Here is a 17,786-nt window from a genome sequence, read left to right as displayed (position 1 = left end):
AGCAAGAACAAAAAGCGCTAGGAAGAAACGCTAAGTGTCTACCGCCACACTTCCTTGAATGCACCCGATCCCATCTGATCTCGGAAGTTAAGCAGGGCCAGGCCTTCTCAGTACCTGGATAGGAGAACGCCTGGGTACACCTGTTGCGGTAGGCTTTTATTTTTTTCATTTTTAAAGCAGTGAAGCATGCGTCATATTTACTGATAGTAGCAATATTCATTGAAACCACTGTAGCTTGCAATTACTAAAAATTAGATGTCCATTGTATTAAAGATAATTATCTTTTGTAAAGACAGGCAGGCAGTCAGAAAGAGGGGCAGGAAACTCTGTATCTATGTATACTTTTTGTCATGGGTCAGCAAGTGATTCTGGGCCTGTACTGGCACTATTTATTTATTTATTTATATATTTGCCATCTAAATTTTAACCCCGTTTTATGTCTTCAATTTTTTACAGACTGTGAATGACAGCATGAGCAAGAACAAAAAGCTTTGGGAAGAAGCGCTAAGTGTCTACCGCCACACTGCCTTGAATGCACCTGATCTCGGAAGTTAAACAGGGCCAGGCATCGTCAGTACCTGGATGGGAGACCGCCTGGGAACACCAGGTGTAGTAGTCTTTTTTTTTCATTTTTAAAGCAGTGAAGCATGCGTCATATTTATTGATAGTAGCAATATTCATTGAAACAACTGTAGCTTGCAATTACTAAAAATTAGATGTCCATTGTATTAAAGATAATTATCTTTTGTAAAGACAGACAGACAGGCAGGCAGGCAGAAAGAGGGGCAGGAAACTCTTTATCTATGTATACTTTTGTCATGGGTCAGCAAGTGATTCTGGGCCTGTACTGGCACTATTTATTAATTTATTTATATATTTGCCATCTAAATTTTAACCCCGTTTTAGCTCTTCAATTTTTTACAGACTGTCAATGACAGCATGAGCAAGAACAAAAAGCGTTGGGAAGAAGCGCTAAGTGTCTACCGCTACTCTGCCTTGAATGCACTCGATCCTGTCTGATCTCGGAAGTTAAGCAGGGCCAGGCCTGGTAAGTACCTGGATGGGAGACTGCCTGGGAACACCAGGTGCAGTATGCTTTTTTTTTTCATTTTTAAAGCAGTGAAGCATGCGTCATATTTATTGATAGTAGCAATATTCAATTAAACAACTGTAGCTTGCAATTACTAAAAATGAGATGTCCATTGTATTAAAGATAATTATCTTTTGTAAAGACAGACAGGCAGGCAGAAAGAGGGACAGGAAACTCTTTATCTATGTATATTTTTTATCATGGGTCAGCAAGTGATCCTGGGCCTGTACTGGCACTATTTATTAATTTATTTATATATTTGCTAGCTAAATTTTAACCCTGTTTTAACTCTTCAATTTTTTACAGACTGTGATTGACTGCATGAGCAAGAACAAAAAGCGTTGGGAAGAAGCGATAAATGTCTACTGCCACACTGCCTTGAATGCACCCGATCACATCTGATCTCGGATTTTAAGCAGTGCCAGGCCTGGTCAGTACCTGGATGGGATACCGCTTGGGAACACCAGGTGTGGTAGGCTTTTTATTTTCATTTTTAAAGCAGTGAAGCATGCGTCATATTTACTGATAGTAGCAATATTCAATTAAACAACTGTAGCTTGCAACTACTAAAAATTAGATGTCCATTGTATTAAAGATAATTATCTTTTGTAAAGACAGACAGACAGACAGGCAGGCAGGCAGAAAGAGGGGCAGGAAACTCTGTATCTATGTATACTTTTGTCATGGGTCAGCAAGTGATTCTGGGCCTGTACTGGCACTATTTATTAATTTATTTATATATTTGCCATCTAAATTTTAACCCCGTTTTAACTCTTCAATTTTTTACAGACTGTGAATGACAGCATGAGCAAGAACAAAAAGCGTTGGGAAGAAGCACTAAGGGTCTACCGCTACTTTGCCTTGAATGCACTCGATCCCGTCTGATCTCGGAAGTTAGCCAGTGCCAGGCCTGGTCAGTACCTTGATGGGAGACCGCCTGGGAACACCAGGAACACCAGGAGCAGTAGGCTCTTTTTTTTCATTTTTAAAGCAGTGAAGCATGCCTCATATTTATTGATAGTAGTAATATTCATTGAAACAAATGTAGCTTGCAATTACTAAAAATTAGATGTCCATTGTATTAAAGATAATTATCTTTTGTAAAGACAGACAGGCAGGCAGGCAGAAAGAGGGGCAGGAAACTCTTTATCTATGTATACTTTTTGTCATGGGTCAGCAAGTGATTCTGGGCCTGTACTGGCACTATTTATTAATTTATTTATATATTTGCCATCTAAATTTTAACCCCGTTTTAACTCTTCAATTTTTTACAGACTGTGAATGACAGCATGAGCAAGAACAAAAAGCGTTGGGAAGAAGCGCTAAGTGTCTACTACACTGCTTTGAATGCACCCGATCCCGTCTGATCTCGGAAGTTAAGCAGGGCCAGGCCTAGTCTGTACCTGGATGGGAGACCGCCTGGGAACACCAGGTGTGGCAGGCTTTTTTTTTTCATTTTTAAAGCAGTGAAGCATGCGTCATATTTACTGATAGTAGCAATATTCATTGAAACAACTGTAGCTTGCAATTACTAAAAATTGGATGTCCATTGTATTAAAGATATTTATCTTTTGTAAAGACAGACAGGCAGGCAGAAAGAAGGACAGGAAACTCTTTATCTATGTATACTTTTTGTCATGGGTCAGCAAGTGATCCTGGGCCTGTACTGGCACTATTTATTAATTTATTTATATATTTGCTATCTAAATTTTAACACCGTTTTAACTCTTCAATTTTTTACAGACTATGATTGACAGCATGGGAAAGAACAAAAAGCGTTGGGAAGAAGCAATAAGTATCTACTGCCACACTGCCTTGAATGCACCCGATCACATCTGATCTCGGATGTTAAGCAATGCCAGGCCTGGTCAGTACCTGGATGGGATACTGCTTGGGAACACCAGGTGCGGTAGGCTTTTTATTTTCTTTTTTAAAGCAGTGAAGCGTGCGTCATATTTACTGATAGTAGCAATATTCAATGAAACAACTGTAGCTTGCAATTACTAAAAATTAGATGTCCATTGTATTAAAGATAATTATCTTTTGTAAAGACAGGCAGGCAGAAAGAGGGGCAGGAAACTCTGTATCTATGTATACTTTTGTCATGGGTCAGCAAGTGATTCTGGGCCTGTACTGGCACTATTTATTAATTTATTTATATATTTGCCATCTTAATTTTAACCCCGTTTTAACTCTTCAATTTTTTACAGACTGTGAATGACAGCATGAGCAAGAACAAAAAGCGTTGGGAAGAAGCACTAAGGGTCTACCGCTACTCTGCCTTGAATGCACTCAATCCCGTCTGATCTCGGAAATTAAGCAGGGCCAGGCCTGGTCAGTACCTGTATGGGAGACCACCTGGGAACACCAGGAGCAGTAGGCTCTTTTTTTTTCATTTTTAAAGCAGTGAAGCATGCGTCATATTTATTGATAGTAGTAATATTCATTGAAACAAATGTAGCTTGCAATTACTAAAAATTAGATGTCCATTGTATTAAAGATAATTATCTTTTGCAAAAACAGACAGGCAGGCAGAAAGAGGGGCAGGAAACTCTTTATCTATGTATACTTTTTGTCATGGGTCAGCAAGTGATTCTGGGCCTGTACTGGCACTATTTATTAATTTATTTATATATTTGCCATCCGTTTTAACTTTTAAAATTTTACAGACTGTGAATGACACCATGAGCAAGAACAAAAAGCGTTGGGAATAACCACTAAGTGTCTACCGCCTCACTGCCTTGAATGCACGCGATCCCATCTGATCTCGGAAGTTAAGCAGGGCCAGGCCTGGTCAGTTCCTGTATGGGAGACTGCCTGGGAAGACCAGGTGTGATAGGATTTTTTTTTTTTTTTTTATTTTTTTTTAATTATTTTTATTGAGGTTCTGAAAAAGGCATACATAAGATGTGAAAAACTTACACGGTGATAATGAAATGCTGGGAACATATAGTACAATTCTGTGCAACAGCATAATACAATTCTGAAAGGGAGAATGCAGAAGCATATTATACAAGTGTTATGCCTAACATTCTGTATGCCTCCTAACTAACAAAAGAGGCCACTCTCGGACCTCATTAATAGACACAGAACCATAGGTAGGGGGCTATGTCTAGCTGAGAGACCACTTTAGGATCTCTAAATGAGAACCTCTTTTTATATACATTTATTAACACCTCGTATAGAAATATAGGGTAGTATAACGGTAAAAAACTTGGTAAAGTTGTGTATAAATTTGGGATATTTAGTGTTATACGTTATATCCTGGTAATTTTAATAGTTGAGAGATCTTTTGTATAAATTGAATTAAGTAGACAAGATAACATAAATGCACATAGACAAGGTAACCTAATACATGTAAAATATTAATAGCAAGGTACATCTTTCTGACAACTCAATGGGCCACTGTCGGGCCTAATCTAGATACTAGTTCAAAATAGGGAAAGAAAGAATTTAGCATACTTAATCAGTAGGTAATGTTAAAAGTTGTGGAGGTGCGGCATTAGCAAGATAAGCCGCGTATTTAGCCTTCCTATCTTAGGAGGTACATTAAACTGGAAGGGGAGGGGGGGGGGGAGGGGGGAAGGAGGTGGTAGAGTGAAGATGATAGTCTGAATACCTGAGCAAGGCTCAGAGTCTGCGTTGAAAGTAGCGAGGGCTCATGGGTTAGTAGAGGATAAAGAGGAACAGGTTATTTATATGGTAGGTCAATGCTGTGTCCTGTATAAAGAAGAATTCCAGATACAGAATTCAAGATATGGGGGGAAGGGGGTGGTTATTTAATTGTGTTAAGTGGAAATTGTCAGAGAATTGTGCCTTTCCAAACTATATTCTGCTCAATGAATCCCAAGAATTCAGGATATTTTTAATACCAGGGGTTATGTAGCTCTGTTGTATAAGATATAGGAGCAAGGAGCTAAGTATCAAGGAATTAGCGCAGGTCCAGCCTGCACTGGAAGACAGGTCATCATGTAGTGTTTGAGGTCTGCTTATCACACAAACTTAAATAGGTATCATAATTACTGTGCTCCTACCTATAAATTCACATTGAGTTAGCATTTAAATTGCTTGCTTTTGCTATGGCTATAAAATCATTATAAATATAACGGTAGAAACATGCCTAAAGAAACTATGGCTGAAACTTATCTGTGGAGCTATATTTTTGCAGTTTATAGACAATAAGCTGCCCCGGCCGCTGGCAGCAATAAGTCGTAGCTAAAAACTGTACCTAAACTCCAAACATATGCGTAAGATGTAGAGATCTGCAGTTATGAGAGCACCATGCAGGTTCGGTTAAGAACATTATGAGTACCAATAAACAGTAAGGAGCCTGTAAATATAAGGAATTGCACATATGTAGCAGTTAAATCAAACACTAAAATATTTAAGACACAATATGCCCCCATTATATAGCAACATGTTAAGAGTGAAACAGTGAGCATTGACAAGACAGCGTATAATAAGGAACCATTTCTCAGACAGAGTAACAATAATAAGGGCCTAAATTAACAAGATGGTAATAGATGGTAAGAGCAGTAAAAAAGAACAAAACACAAAGAGGTGCATATTTCCCTTGAGACTTGAAACTTTATAAACAACTAATAACTATGGTGATGTCCACATAACATTGCATCAAACAAACTGGGGAATAAATCTGCGAGAGATTCAGTAAATAACAAGGGGGCTTGAAGGTAACAGCCAGTTCAAGCTAACTCATGGTGGAGAGCTCAGAAATAATGTGATGTAAATGAATGCGGCATAAATGATATTATGAGCGTTTTCTAAGTAATGCTCTGCATGTGTATAAACCAGACATTACTCAAGTTATATATTGCTCCTTGAAGCACTGCAATCTAAGTGATAATGTGATCCTATTGAGAAAAGCTGTTTGGAAGAGCTGTAGGTGAGAGGCTGCACGAGCAATAATATAAACAGTGTGAACAGATATCCATATACTCTGCAGCAATGAGTCTTGAAAAACTGAGCTCGCTTCCACTGTACTGAAGTATCAATGACTTGTTTCTATAGTCAAGCACGGGTTTGCTCATATAGTGTGAAATAGTTTCCCTGGAGCAGGTTTGATGCCAATGTTTAGATAATCCAGGTCGCCACCGGGGTCCCAGCCTCTCAGCAGGAAACGGATTGCACAGACTGTTACTGGAGGCCGCCGTGAAGCTAGCAAGGTAATCGCTAAAGCACAGAGGAGATCATGTGGGTTCTTTGCTATTGTACCGGTAAGTGTACTATGCAGCTCTAGGGACCTAAGACAGCTCCCATATATCTTAGGGGCAATTACTTGCGGATTGAAGTCAGCATGACTGTGTGACATAGCTGGTCTGAGCGTTGTATGTGTAGTCGTACCAGCTGGAGGTTTAGCTTCTGAGGGTGCCGGTTGCCTACCCTTGCTTGTCTTGATTGCGGTATCTCCCCAGACCAGGTGAACCGTTGCAGGCCCATACTCCGCTCTCAAACTCTCATGTCTAGCCGTGCAATTGGGTGTGTGATCAGCATGGGCCGCACACATGACCTCCATCCGCCGGGGCGCCTGGGTTGTGAGGCGTTCAAACACACTGCGGCAATCAGCTATAAAAGAGTGTATGTCCACCATAATTTGCTCCGCAGTCTCCATAGTTAGAGGTAGTGAGGGGCAGCGGTCTAGAGGATAATGCTGCAGTGATAGGCCCAAGATGGCTGCCCTCAAAGCTGCTTATCAGCAATTTATGCACCAAAATCAGGGAATTCAGTCATTCCAGGAAAGCTCTCCTTATGATTAGGTTCGCAGGTCACTCATGCTGGTCAAACTTGATGAAGGACCAAATATTCAAGCTGGAACAGTCCATAATCTTGCTTTTTATAAATACTAGAGCCGGAGCACTTGAAATGTGCGACTATACAGTTTCCTAGTTGGCTCCTCCCCGTGATAGGATTTTTTTTTCATTTTTAAAGCAGTGAAGCATGCGTCATATTTATTGATAGTAGCAATATTCATTGAAACAACTGTAGCTTGTGTGACACATAAAATATATGTGCACAATTGTATAATGTTTTATGCAATTTTTATGTTTCATATTGAAAGATGTTTGTTTAATTGTATTTGTTTTACATGGTGCTTGTAATAATTTTCTATGAAAATGCAACTCTCTGTTGTGAGAGCATAGGACTCCTATTTTGTAATCATTTACTATGAGAATACAACTCTCTGTTGTGAGAGCATAGGACTCTTATTTTGGCATAGACCTATGATCCTGAAGGATTGTGGGAGATCATGGGTGGAGCAAAGAGACTTTTTGTTTTACCTCATAGCTATTGAGGATTCTGTGAAATACACACCTATTCTCCTTATATCCTGTTTTAACAGGTATGCCTAAAGAAATACCACACAAAACACTTCAGGTGTAAAAGAGATATTTTATGTACAGCTTTATTACATGTGCAAAATGTTAGATGGGAGAAAATAACAGAGATATGTTAACAGTACTGTATTTAATGAATCAGTTGATCTGTAAATATGTCTGAGGTAATCAAAATAAGATTGTAAGGATCCAGTTACTTCTAAATTACTGTATTAATGTATTAATTCATTCCAGTTACTTCTAAATTATTTTATTAATGCAGTATTCATTTGTGTTAAATGCCATATGATGTTAATGTTAATATAAAATATGTATTGGTAACAGCACTGTCTGACACAGAGACAGTTATTTACAGTTAAATGTACTTTATATGCAGATAATTTCAGATACAATATTGTCTTCTATTAGAAAAGATGTATTACATGTCCTGTTATGTATAACATTCCCTTGTATAGATAAGAATGTAAAGTTTTTGAGATTGATTTACATGAAAAGTGATAGAGGAATACTCTAGGGAAAAATGAATATGTGCATGTTTAATATTTATGATAAAAAAGCACAAATTACATGTTGCTTTGTTATGAAGATTGCAAAACGTTATTGTTTGAATACAATTGCAAAACTATTGTTTGAATACAATTGCAAAACTTTTATTGTTTGAATACAATTGCAAAACTTTATTGTTTGAATACAATTGCAAAACTTTTATTGTTTGAATACAACTGCAAAACTTTATTGTTTGAATACAGTTGCAAACAAATATATGTTTAATAAATATAACCATTGAGGATTCTGTGAAGTACACACCCATTCTCCTTATTTCCTGTTTTAACAGGTTACATTTAATCTGTTTACTGGCCTCCTGAATGGGGTCTGTAACACTTGTAATTACTAAAAATTAGATGTCCATTGTATTAAAGATAATTATCTTTTGTAAAGACAGACAGGATGGCAGAAAGAGGGGCAGGAAACTCTGTATCTATGTATACTTTTTGTCATGGGTCAGCAAGGGATTCTGGGCCTGTTTTGGCACTATTTATTAATTTATTTTTATATTTGCCATCTAAATTTTAACCCCGTTTTAACTCTTCAATTTTTTACAGACTGGGAATGACAGCATGAGCAAGAACAAAAAGCGTTGGGAAGAAGCGCTAAGTGTCTACTGCCACACTGCCTTGAATGCACTCAATCCCATCTGATCTCGGAAGTTAAGCAGGGCTAGGCCTGGTCAGTACCTGGATTGGAGACTGCCTGGGAACACCAGGCTATTTTTTTCATTTTTAAAGTAATAAAGCATGCGTCATATTTAGTGATAGTAGCAATATTCATTGAAACAACTGTAGCTTGCAATTACTAAAAATTAGATGTCCATTGTAATAAAGATAATTATCTTTTGTAAAGACAGGCAGAAAGAGGGGCAGGAAACTCTTTATCTATGTAGACTTTTTGTCATGGTTCAGCAAGTGATTCTGGGACTGTACTGGCACTATTTATTAATTTATTTATATATTTGCCATCTAAATTTTAACCCCGTTTTAACTCTTCAATTTTTTACAGACTGTGAATGACAGCATGAGCTAGAAAGCAGGAACCCTGTAGGAAAGGATTGAGGGAAGGGTTGTATGACCCCACTAGGAAGAGGACATGGGGTGAAGGAAATGACAAGGGGCTGGGCTGGAGAAAGGGGGTTATAAACACAATACAGGAAGTACAAGGGCACATTTTAAAAAGGATCAATACGGTGGAAGCTTAATTTGCTTACCTGGATGGAGGCCTTGTTGGCAAAGCTAATGGAGGTGGTGAAGCAAAGAGGAGCTGGCTGGTTCAGGGAGTGGTTGGAAGTAGCAGGGGAAACAGGAACAGGCGGTGCAGAGGAGATCCCCATTCCCAGAGAAGCAGCTGCCAGGAGGTGTGTGCGGCCTACAAGGAGGTCTAGGCCTCCGGAGCGACTGAGCCCTGAGCTGCGCAATGGTAGAAGGGGGAAGGAGAGTAGCAGGCCCACGGTGAAAGTGCAGAATGTGGAGCAGCTGGGAGAAGGAACCGCATTGACGGCCAGGCCCAGGACAGGTTTGAGGCCTAGTGAAGGGGAGTCCGATGACGTCACAGCCCGGCGTTATCCGGGGCCTCAGATGAGCAGACGGAGAGGGAGGTCAGCAGGGAGGAGTCAAGAGGCGGTGCGGCTAGACCCAGGACCAGTGGAGACTGCCAGGGAGGGCCTGCGACGTGGAGCAGTGGTGCTGGATGTCGTCTTGGCCCGGCAGTCGCAGCCGGGTCCACGGGCTAGAGGAGGCAAGCGGAGGAGCAGCCGGACAGAGGCACAGCGGTCAGGTAAGGTGGGTAAGGCTGGGGGCCTGCAGTGCAAGTGGAGTGCAAGGACCGGAGGAGGCGGACACCTGCTATGGGGACACAGGGGGGCGGGGCTGGGGGGGTGCCGCAACAGTGGAGGCAATGGCGGCTGAATAGGCAGCAGTGAGGGACTGGGTACACCTGCGATGACAGGCAGGGGAGGAGGGGGGCTGCCTGGGTGAGTAAAAATGCATATGGGAGAGGAAGAGGGGCTGCTATGCGCCTAGCAAACAGTGGGTTGGGAGTTTGACTCCAACAGCAGCTGCTTTCCCCTCACTTTGCATTGGAAACTACAATAAAAGATCATTTTGCACAGGTGTAGATAAACCTGGTAGCCTGGGGGGGGGGGTCCAGTGGCACTAAGGAGGGTACAGACTGAAAGGGGGTCACAAGAGATGGAGGGATGAAGGGGGGAGGGTAGGTAGGTGTAAAGTGAGGCAGAGAAGGGGGAGCTCAGTACACAGGAGCAAGGGGTAGGCACCAGAGAAGGGGGGAGTTTGGCTAGAACTTAGGGGTTCCCAGTTGGGGGGGCAAGGGGGGGACAAAAAGGGGTGTATGGGGTGAGGGGTGGATATAAAACAAAATAATATATATATATATATATATATAATTAGTTAAAGGGTTAGAAATAGGTAAAAGAAAGGAAATAAGGAGATAATAAGTGGAAGGATGAGAGCACATGTTTGGGGCAGGGGATAGGTTAGAGCGGGAGTTTTAGAGGGGGGGAGAGCGGGAAAGGGAGTTGCTGATGGTTTGTTTGTTTTCCAGAGGACGGTGCCGGTACGGCCAGGGTAGAGGAGGCAGAGGAAGCCTGCAGGGAGGCAGGGATTCTGGAGGATCTGTTGACAGAGCCACCACTGGAACTGGAGGCCAGTGGTGACTTCGATGAGGAAGAGGACCCGCTGGAGGGGACGTCAGCAGGAGCAGGAACAGCTGGCCAGGTAGGGGGGATGTCCGCCCTGGCACAGCTTTTGAGGTAGTTGACCCCACCACGGGGAGGAGAAAGGGGGGGAGGCAGAGAGGAGAGCGGTAGGATAGAGAGGGGGGGTAATTTGACTGGTTCCTCTTACTCGCAGGCAGCAAGATACGGACGTGAGACAGGGAGGGATCACACCCCCCTGAGGAGGCGGGAGTCACCCAGAGGACGCAGGATATCTAGGTCACCTCAGTTCAGGGAGGAGGGACAGAGATTGGTTCGCCAACCTGGGCCAGGGTGGACAGGTCCAGAGAAAGGAACAGATATGGCAGGGGGAGGTCCCCTGCCAGGAGAGGTCCGACAAGATGCCTCATTGGGGCAGGCAGAGAGGAGGCAGTCATGAGACCTAGGGGATCCAGCCAAAATGTGGACAGCAGGCCTGGTGCAGGAGTTGTGGTGGAAGGAAGGACTGACTACAACGGCGCGGTCAACAGGTGAGTCGACTGTGCAGCTGCCTAGGATGACTGATGGCTTGGCTGGTGAGAGAGTGTTACTGGCGGGCTTGAAGGGCCTAATCACAACCTTAGAGAAGCCAGCAGGGGTGGGGTCACCAGCAACAGCATGGGTTCAGCCAGGAGGAGAGGTTCAGGCAGCGGGATCGCAAGCAGGAGGGAGTACGGTGGCCGCAGTGAGTGCAGCAGCGAGTGGGGGAGAGGCATTGAAGGTGCCAGAGGATGCCTTGAGGAGGCCTTGTCTGTGTTCGGTGGGACCATTAGGGATACACCTGACCAGTGAATTGAGAGAGAAGATTTGGAAGAAAGAGTTCCTGGAGATCCTGTCGCTTCTTCCATTGGATCAGGTGCTGGAAGTGAAGGAGGACGATAAGGAGAAAGGAAAGGAGGAGGAGAGAAAGAAGTGGTGAAGCTGCCCAAAACGTTCGGCAATTGGTCAAGGTCTTTCTGTATCCTAGCTAGTGTGATGGGGGAGAAGTTCCCGGAACAAGGGTCGTCATTGTTCTGCTATTATGATGAGATTGTAAATGCATACCGGACGTATGGCGGGATGGCCTGGTGGCGGTATGACGAGCGGTTTAGGCAGCGGATGGCGGTGAGGCCCGAGATGCGTTTGGACGATAGGGACATGGGCATTTGGTTGGAAATTATGACTCCCCTTAGGGGGGGGGCAATCCTTTCGGTCATCGGGTCAGGGAGTTGGAAGCGGTGGTGGCGCGGGTAGCACATCGACTGTTATCCGGAAAGGCCTTTGCTTTCAGTTAAACGAGGGAGTGAAAAAGTTATGGAGATTAGGCGCTTATCTGCAAAAGGGATAAAGGTGTGTATAGAAGTCGTTAACTAAATATGTGGAAAAAACTAGACCTTTGCCTGGATAAGTGAAAAATTCTTATACAATTTATTTTCAAAATAAAAACATGATAATACCAAAATAAAATAAATCACAATCCCTAAGTGTTGCAACACTATATCAACCAATTCTAAAATTTCTAAAATTCAGATATACATTTGTTTCATACACCAATAAAAAGGTTTATCTGCTCTTTTTCTATACTTGTTCAAAGATATTAGATAAAATGTATTCTTTTACTTCAACACAATTAATAAACAAAATGTGGAAACAAATAAGTATATGGTCATCTACAAACAAGCAAGATTTCTGGCTCTCACAGACCTGTATCTTCTTCTTTAAGAGGCTCCTCTGTCCTCCACTCATTACCTGTATTAATGGCACCTGTTTGAACTTGTTATCAGTATAAAAGACACCTGTCCACAACCTCAAACAGTCACACTCCAAACTCCACTATGGTGAAGCCCAAAAAGCTGTCGAAGGACACCAGAAACAAAATTGTAGACCTGCACCAGGCTGGGAAGACTGAATCTACAACAGCCAAGCAGCTTGGTGTGAAGAAATCAACTGTGGGAGCAATAATTAGAAAATGGAAGACATACAAGACCACTGATAATCTCCCTCGATCTGGGGCTCCACGCAAGATCTCACCCCATGGGGTCAAAATGATCACAAGAATGGTGAGCAAACATCCCAGAACCACACGGGGGGACCTAGTGAATGACCTGCAGAGAGCTGGGACCAACGTAACAAAGGCTACCATTATTAACACACTACGCCGCCAGGGACTCAGATCCTGCAGTGCCAGACGTGTTCCCCTGCTTAAGCTAGTACATGTCCGGGCCCGTCTGAAGTATGCTAGAGAGCATTTGGATGATCCAGAAGCGGATTGGGAGAATGTCATATGGTCAGATGAAACCAAAGTAGAACTGTTTGGTAGAAACACAAATTGTCGTGTTTGAAGGAGAGAGAACACCATACCTACTGTGAAGCAGGGGGGTGGCAACATCATGCTTTGGGACTGTTTCTCTGCAAAGGGAACAGGACGACTGATCCGTGTACATGAAAGAATTAATGGGGCCATGTATCGTGAGATTTTGAGTGCAAACCTCCTTCCATCAGCAAGGGCATTGAAGATGAAACATGGCTGGGTCTTTCAGCATGACAATGATCCCAAACACAATGCCCGGGCAATGAAGCAGTGGCTTCTTAAGAAGCATTTCAAGGTCCTGGAGTGGCCTAGCAAGTCTCCAGATCTCCACCCCATAGAAAACCTTTGGAGGGAGTTGAAAGTCCGTGTTGCCCAGCGACAGCCTCAAAACATCACTGCTCTAGAGAAGATCTGCATGCAGGAATGGGCCAACATACCAGTAACAGTGTGTGACAACCTTGTGAAGACTTACAGAAAATGTTTGACCTCTGTCATTGCCAACAAAGGATATATAACAAAGTAATGAGATGAACTTTTGATATTGACCAAATACTTATTTTCCACCATAATTTGCAAATAAATTCTTTCCAAATCAGACAATGTGATTGTCTGGATTTGTTTCCACATTTTGTCTCTCATAGTTGAGGTATACCTATGATGAAAATTACAGGCCTCTCTCATCTTCTTAAGTGGGAGAACTTGCACAATTGGTGGCTGACTAAATACTTTTTTTCCCCACTGTATAAGTGTAATTGAAGGTAAATCACTGAGGGCTGTGTTCTTTATCCTTATATTTATGTTGTGATAAATTACGGTTTCACAGTTACCCCTTCATATCCTCAGTGGGTTTAATTTGTGGAAAAATTAAATGTTCCAAATGTCGTTTTGGGGCATCGTGCAAATACAAGCACAAATGTTCGGGCTGTGGGGGAATCCACTTCAAGAAAGCGCGGCAGGGAGGAAAGCCCGGCGAGGTGGGTAATACGGGCGCGGACCCCAGTGAGGGTAGAAAGGATGGTTCCGTGGTTAAGGTAGTACGCCAATAAGCGGGGGTGTTCGGCGGACGCCGAATTACTGTTAACGGGGATTAGTTCAGGTTTTACTATTCCGTACAAAGAGCAGGAAGCGGGGGTGTTTGGGGGTAACTTAAAATCGGCTCAGGAGTTTCCGTTGGTAGTGAGGGAAAAGTTGTTCAAGGAAGTTGCATTGGGCAGGATGGTAGGGCCTTTTGAGAGCCTGCCGTTGAAGGGTTTGTGGAATTCTCCGCTGGGGGTAGTCTCGAAGAAAGGGATAGGGCAGTTTCGGATGATACATCATCTGTCGCACCCAAAAGGGCTGTCAGTTAATGATGGGATTGATCCAGAATTGGTGTCGGTGAACTATGCGTCTTTTGACAGGGCAGTGGCTCTGGTGGGGAAGGCAGGGTCAGGGGCATTGCTGGCTAAGGCGGATGTGGAATCTGCCTTCCGGCTGTTGCCGGTTCACCCCAGATGCCACCACTTGCTGGGATGTTATTTTGAGAATTCTTTCTTCGTGTACCTGTGTCTGCCCATGGGTTGTTCAATCTCCTGCTCGTATTTTGAAAAGTTTAGTTCCTTTGTAGAGTGGGTGGTTAGGCAGAAGGCGGGAAATTCTTCAGTGGTCCACTACCTGGACAATTTTCTGTTTGTAGGGGCGGCAGGTTTCGGGGATTGCGAGCGTTTAGTGGAAGTTTTCGGGGAGGTGACCCAGGATTTTGGGATCTTGGTCACAGCGGACAAGTCAGAGGGGCCGGTGACATCCCTGAGTTTCCTGGGCATTCAGCTGGATTCGGTGTGAATGGAATGCAGGCTCCCTGAGGACAAGCTGGTGGACCTGAGGAGCCTGCTGGGGGAGGAGATGGCTGCCAGGAAGATGACGTTGCGACAGCTTCAGTCATTGTTGGGGAAGTTGAATTTCACCTGCAGGATCATCCCGATCGGCAGGGCGTTTTGCCGTCGGCTGTCATTAGCAACAGCCGGGGTGTCGGAAACCAAGGCATCACATCAGGATAACGAGGGAGATGGAGGACCTGTGGGTATGGCTCACGTTTTTGGAAGAATTCAATGGCAAATTTATTATCCAGGAGGTAGGTTGGTTGGATGATGACTTGGGTTTATTCACGGATGCGTCGGGGGCCCAGGGGTTTGGGGCGTATTTGCAGGGCAAATGATGTGCGGACAAGTGGCCGGACAGCTGGGGGGAGAGTGGGCTTACAAAGAACCTTACGTTCTTAGAGTTCTTTCAGTTGGTAGTCGCGTTGAGGGTGTGGTCCCACACTTTGAGGGACAAAAGAGTCACCTTTCATTTGGACAATATGGGGGTGGTGATGGTCATTAATAGATTGATTGTGAATTCCCCCCGGTGGTAAATCTGTTGAGAGCATTTTACCGGGCAAGCTGAATGTGGTAGCTGATGCTTTGTCCCGTTTCCACTGGGACCGGTTTCGTGCAGCAGCACCAGAGGCAGAAGAGGAAGGGGTGCCATGCCCGAGGGACCTGGGGAGCTTGGGCACAGCATGATCAACCTGATCCAGGGTTCTTTGGTGGGTGCAGCATGGAAGGCATACGCCCGGGTGTGGATGCTGTGGTGTGGGTTAAATGGGGGAAGGCATTTGCTGGAGAAGGAGGGCGATCAGTTAAAGGTGCTGTTGACCTGGCAGGAGACCAGTGACGTTTGCCATTTTGGATAACGTGGTGGGTTGTTTGAAGGGTTTGTGTTTTTCGGAAGGGGAGGAGGCCTTGTTCAAGCCGGCTTTTATCCTGGCATTTTTTGGGGCATTCAGGGTATCAGAGTTGGTGGGTCAGAACAGGAGGGACGAGGGGGGCCTCCAAGGGGATCAGGTAATGGTGAAAGAAAGGGCGGTGGAGGTGTGGTTGAGAAGGTCCAAAACGGACCAGGCAGGAAAAGGATGCTTGGTTAGTTTGAAGGAGATTGGGGGCGAGTGTTGCCCAGTGGCAGCAACCAGGTATTACCTCAGTCTCCGCCCGAGGAGGAATGGTCCATTGTTCCTCCATGCGGATGGATCCGCTTTGTCGAGATACCAATTTATTGCTGTGTTTAGGAAGGCCTTGGGTAGGCTGGGGATCGGTGGGATGGAGTTTGAGTCCCATTCCTTCAGAATCGGAGTGGCTGCAGGGTTGGGTTTGGATGTGGCAGTGATTAAAAGGATTGGGAGGTGGAGATCGGAGAGATTTCGGGAGTATGTTAGACTGGGGCTGAGGGTTTAAGTGAAGATTGCGGCAGCTGATACGGCTTTATTTGTTTTGAAAGGTCCGGCGAGGTGCTGGATGACTGGGCATTCATACATCTACTGGGCCAGGAAAGCTGCCACAGTGAAGGAAGAAGGACTGCAGTTGGGGCTTGCTAGGGAGCAAGTGGAGATAAAGTGGCTCGGGGTCCGGGGTATGACATGGGGTCAACTAGTACAGAAAGTGGTGGAGTTTGCAAGATTGTTTGCAACCCCTCAGGTTTTGGTGATACATGTTGGGGGGAATGACTTGGGATTCATGTCTCAGAAGGAGCTGGTGGAGGACATGAAGAGGGGCATAGACTGCCTGTGCCAGTTCTTTCTGGGAGTTATCATAGTGTGGTCGGAGATTGTGAGCCGTTTGGTGTGGAGGTCAGCTTGGGATTTGGGGAGGTTGGAGGCTACCAGACGGAAGATAAATAGAATGGTGAGCGGGTATGTGAGGCATTTTGAGGGGGTGAGTTTGAGGCATGTCGAGTTTGAGGGTGAATCAGGGAGTTGCTTTTATTTGAAAGATGGGGTTCACCTTAATGAGGTGGGGTTGTACCGCTTTAATTTCACTTTGAAGGAAGGGATTGAGAAGGCCTTAGCTCCGGGTGGCGGTTATCACCCAGAGGGTGAGAGGTGGTGGGGTGCTTGCACTGGTCGGTAAAGGCTTACGCCTGTTATGAGGTGGATGGGACTTCCTGTTTCAGCAACAGAGGGTTGGTTTAATGGTGATAACCCCTCCCCTGGGTAGGGCGGGGCTTGTGAGATGAATAGTGGGAGCAAGCACTGTGGTTGGTTATAAGTTAATGTTATTTATGTTTATTTGTTATGCTAATAAAGGAGCTGCGGCCTTTCAACACCAATAAGGAGTGATGTGTGTTTTGTTTGTTAGGTGGGATGTCAACTTGACTATGTGGGGTCAAAAAAAGTGTTGGAAAGAAGCGCTAAGTGTCTACCACCACACTGCCTTGAATGCACCCAATCCCGTCTGATCTTGGAAGTTAAGCAGTGCCAGGCCTGGTCAGTACCTGGATGGGAGACCGCCTGGGAACACCAGGTTCGGTAGGCTTTTTTTTTTCATTTTTAATGCAGTAAAGCATGCGTCATATTTACTGATAGTAGCAATATTCATTGAAACAACTGTATTTTGCAATTACTAAAAACTAGATGTCCATTGTATTAAAGATAATTATCTTTTGTAAAAACAGACAGGCAGGCAGAAAGAGGGGCAGGAAACTCTTTATCTATGTATACTTTTTGTCATGGGTCAGCAAGTGATTCTGGGCCTGTACTTGCACTATTTATTTATTTATTAATTTATTTATATATTTGCCATCTAAATTTTAACCCCGTTTTAACTCTTCAATTTTTTACAGACTGTGAAAGATAGCATGAGCAAGAACAAAAAGCGTTGGGAAGAAGCGTTAAGTGTCTACCGCCACACTGCCTTGAATGCACCCGATCCTGTCTGATCTCGGAAGTTAAGCAGGGCCAGGCCTGGTCAGTACCTGGATGGAAGACCGTCTGCGAAC

The 17,786-nt window shown here is 44.1% G+C and overlaps 9 pseudogenes; all 9 read left to right on the top strand.

The window, feature by feature from the left end:
• The first annotated feature begins 36 nt into the window (after window positions 1–36).
• LOC128654841 (uncharacterized) lies at window positions 37–155 on the top strand (annotated as a pseudogene).
• Window positions 156–978: 823 nt separating this feature from the next.
• On the top strand, window positions 979–1,097 carry LOC128654788 (uncharacterized; annotated as a pseudogene).
• Window positions 1,098–1,450: 353 nt separating this feature from the next.
• On the top strand, window positions 1,451–1,569 carry LOC128654817 (uncharacterized; annotated as a pseudogene).
• An 849-nt stretch (window positions 1,570–2,418) lies between these two features.
• LOC128654825 (uncharacterized) lies at window positions 2,419–2,534 on the top strand (annotated as a pseudogene).
• Window positions 2,535–2,887: 353 nt separating this feature from the next.
• On the top strand, window positions 2,888–3,006 carry LOC128654764 (uncharacterized; annotated as a pseudogene).
• Window positions 3,007–3,354: 348 nt separating this feature from the next.
• LOC128654833 (uncharacterized) lies at window positions 3,355–3,473 on the top strand (annotated as a pseudogene).
• Window positions 3,474–3,813: 340 nt separating this feature from the next.
• Window positions 3,814–3,932, top strand: LOC128654828 (uncharacterized; annotated as a pseudogene).
• A 4,668-nt stretch (window positions 3,933–8,600) lies between these two features.
• Window positions 8,601–8,720, top strand: LOC128654884 (uncharacterized; annotated as a pseudogene).
• Window positions 8,721–17,204: 8,484 nt separating this feature from the next.
• LOC128655025 (uncharacterized) lies at window positions 17,205–17,323 on the top strand (annotated as a pseudogene).
• The last annotated feature ends 463 nt before the right edge of the window (window positions 17,324–17,786 follow it).

This window comes from Bombina bombina, chromosome 3, assembly GCF_027579735.1.
Source record: "Bombina bombina isolate aBomBom1 chromosome 3, aBomBom1.pri, whole genome shotgun sequence".
Taxonomy (NCBI): domain Eukaryota; kingdom Metazoa; phylum Chordata; class Amphibia; order Anura; family Bombinatoridae; genus Bombina; species Bombina bombina.
This window is presented reverse-complemented; position numbering and strand designations above follow the sequence as displayed.